General features: G+C 48.2%; 1 protein-coding gene across 1 annotated transcript in view; it reads right to left on the bottom strand.

Annotated features, from left to right (window-relative positions):
* Window positions 1–582: 582 nt before the first annotated feature.
* The window catches only part of LOC140474411 (cingulin-like), a gene marked incomplete at its 5' end in the record, with an annotated part of 24,167 nt that continues 21,358 nt past the window's right edge, over window positions 583–3,391 (bottom strand). Inside the window, one exon of the mRNA XM_072567692.1 lies at window positions 583–3,391. This exon is cut by the window's right edge and continues 436 nt beyond it.

Genomic DNA, 3,391 nt, shown 5'->3' with positions numbered 1-3,391 from the left:
GCATTTATTGCTCCATCCCCAATTGCCCCAGAGGACAGTTAGGAGTAAACCATTTTGCTGTGGGCCTGGAGTCACATGTAAGCCAGACCAGGTAAGGATGGCAGTTTCCTTTCCTAAATGTGTGAACCGGGTGTGTTTTTCCCACCATTTGCAACGGTTATCAATAGACGCTTAATTCAGTAACCATCTGGAATTAAACTTCCACCACCTGCTCCAACGGAATGCGAACCTGGGTGCCCAGAACATTACCAGGGTCTCTGGATTAATAGCCTACCAACCAATACCACTCAGCCATCACCTTCCACTGAGGCGTTCCCTTGTGCGTGTCTGTAACCCTGTGGGGACAGGCTACGTGCCGAGAGTATCACTTTCGTAAAAGGCCCTCTCTGCTCCAGATTGGACGTCGGCTTCCAGGAGGTCAGAGGGTACGCCTAGAAGTGTCCACGGAATAATAAATAAAAAAACAATTTTGCGCCCACCTGCCTTGCAGGAATTCGGCTGTTACCCCAGTGACAATAACGCCATACAACCCAGCCGTACCTGTAACCGGAAAGGATGACCAACCTTCTGCGAGTAAATTACCTTGATCAGCTTTATTGATTTCTGCATTGTATGGAAGTTAAAGTAAAACATTCTGTACAAAAATATAAATGTGAAAAAAAATAGGCTTAAAGAGTTGCTGGAGAACAGCAGGAAAAAAATCTGATACAAATCTTGATTGATCAGTCATCAATATATTCTTCTATACAGATAATATATATGCGTATATTTATATATATATATAAATCTCTCCATAGATTCTGTATAAATCTTTTCATTCATATAAAATCAAGACAAGCTATCATTTGAGTTATAAGTTTATAAAAGTAAGGGTTGACAAGAGCAAATTTAAGAGGTATTTACAGGACTTAAAAGAACTGCAATCTGTTTGGACATTCATGGGACACACCTTGGGAGCAGGTGGGACTTGAAGCCAGCAGTTTTACCACACAACCCCAAGGATCATCGCTTGGCAGGCCAAAACTTAAACATTGTGAAAAAGAAAGAGAGACACACACATCGCTGCAGCTTAGACGTCATACACTCATCAGGACTAAGGTGCAAGAAGTTAACTTTAGGAAAAGGGGCAGTGATTTGTACAACATGGGGACTCTGGCTGGGTCACTGCTGACTTGGAGATACAGCAGGAACAGTTTAGTGTCAATCTTTGTTCACAGACCAGGCAGACAGACCCTCAATTGTTCAGGGTGTTGGCATGGGAAGCTGCAGAAATCGGCAGTTTCCAGCCCCTAAGCCTTCTCTTAGAATCATATGGCATGGAAACAGACCCTTTGGCCCAAGCCGACCATAATCCCAAACTAAACTAGCTCCACTTGCCTGCTCCTGGCCCATATCCCTCCAAACCTTTCCTGTTCACGTACTTATCCAAACGTCTTTTAAATGTTGTAACTATCCCTGCATCCACCACTTCCTCAGGAAGGTCATTCCACACACGACCCACCCTCTGTGTAAAAAGGAACTGCCCCCAGTCTCTAAATTCTCCACCCTCTGGTAAAGACGTCTGCCTCCTCTGTCTGTGACACTTCCACCCCTTGGTTCGTTTTCTCACAGGGAGACAGCGAGGACTGCAGATGCTGGAGACCATAGTCCAGATTAGAGTGGTGCCGGAAAAGCACAGCAGGTCAGGCAACATCCGAGGAGCAGGAGAATCGACGCCAGGCCTGATGAAGGGCTCCGGCCCGAAACGTCGATTCTCCTGCTCCTCGGATGCTGTCTGACCTGCTGTGCTTTTCCAGCAACACACTGTCAACTAGGTTTCTCATGCCCTGGTCCTGACAAGGGCAAGGACAAAAAGATTCAACTTCAGGTCTCCTTTTATCACCATTTAACCCGAACCCATCATGGGTACTGGCATTTTGACACGTGGGCTGATTCACTTTGACTTTGGAAGCAAACAGGGTTACGTGTAGCAAGCAGAAATCCCCAACTGCTTGTTCCTCGGCAATTCGCAAAAACAAAATGGATGAAACGTCTGACGTTTAACAGATTGTTTTAATCCCCACCCATTTCAGAGGCTGTTTTAAGTCGACCATATTGCTGCAGGCCCGCAGTCACATGTAGGACAACAGACCAGCTTCCCTCAAGGTCGGCAGGTAACACTGATGGGTCACCATCACAGAGAGCAGCTCTCAATTCCAGCCTTCCAGTCGCCCCGTTGGGATGTGAACCAGCACACCCATCATTCTGTCCCTCTGACACTGTCCAATCGCCCACTGCGCACAGAACAACCCCCCCCCCCCCCCGGCATCTAGGCTCCTTCTGTCATTAGGGGGAGAAAGACAGGACCAACAAACTCAAAGGCAAAAGTTCCCACACCAGCTAAGGCACGAGCACAGGAGCTAAGCAGAAATGTCAAATGGTAAACCCCTGAATGTAACTGGAACCCAGAGTTAATTCCCCTTCAATGCTCAGGTGTTTCCTGCAGCTCTGTTGAAGAGATGAGAGCTCTGCAGCCTTCAGCTCCGAGGGCAGCGAGTTTCTGCAAGTTCAACACGTACTTCCTGCTCCCCCCAACCCCACACCCCCCGAGCCGCACTGGATAAAAGGCTGAGTAAGTGCAAAGTTGTAGTAGATTTTGAAAAGGATGAAAAAGCATGTATTTGCAAAGCGCACAAGCAGCAGCAGCAGCAGCAGCATCTCTGACTGGTCGGGCCACACCTTAGCACTCATGTCTATAGCTGGGGAAGAGCACCCAGAGAGAGATCGCTGGGATTCAGGCAGGGTGACAGAGGTGAACAGAAGTAACATGACAGTAGCTCACCCTGGACAGACAGACACACACACAGAGACACACACAGCTAGCAGGCTTCAGACATGGATCAGGCCTTTCTACGTGGTGTCTCCTCACCTGCACCCACCCAGTTGGGGATGATTGATTCAGAACGGAGCTGGGTTAGACAAGTCAGGTAACAGAAGCTGCTGAAATCGATGCACCTCTTCCTCGCTTTCCTGCTCTCTCCCTTCTCTGTTTCCAACGGCTGAAATCGAATCTCTTGGCCAGCGCATCATGCTATTCCAAGACTTGGCACCAATTTCCATTAACTGGGCCTGTAAATCGTGCCTCAGGTTTGAGACTCCCAGTTTGGTGAGACAGACCCCTCCGAAGTCAGGTCAACATGGAAGCAATGAAGTCAAACTGCAGCGCACATTCAAGATGCTGCTATCTCAGCTGCTTGCCAGAGTACACACAGGGAACACAGACAGACAGACAGACAGACAGACACACACACACACACACACACACACACACACACACACACACTCAGAGTCCCTTCCCCGTCCTGTTTGTGGCTGCATTCCAGCCTGGTGTGAGTTAATCAGACCACCTTCG

The sequence above is a fragment of the Chiloscyllium punctatum genome, unplaced genomic scaffold (assembly GCF_047496795.1).
Source record: "Chiloscyllium punctatum isolate Juve2018m unplaced genomic scaffold, sChiPun1.3 scaffold_988, whole genome shotgun sequence".
Taxonomy (NCBI): Eukaryota; Metazoa; Chordata; class Chondrichthyes; order Orectolobiformes; family Hemiscylliidae; genus Chiloscyllium; species Chiloscyllium punctatum.
This window is presented reverse-complemented; position numbering and strand designations above follow the sequence as displayed.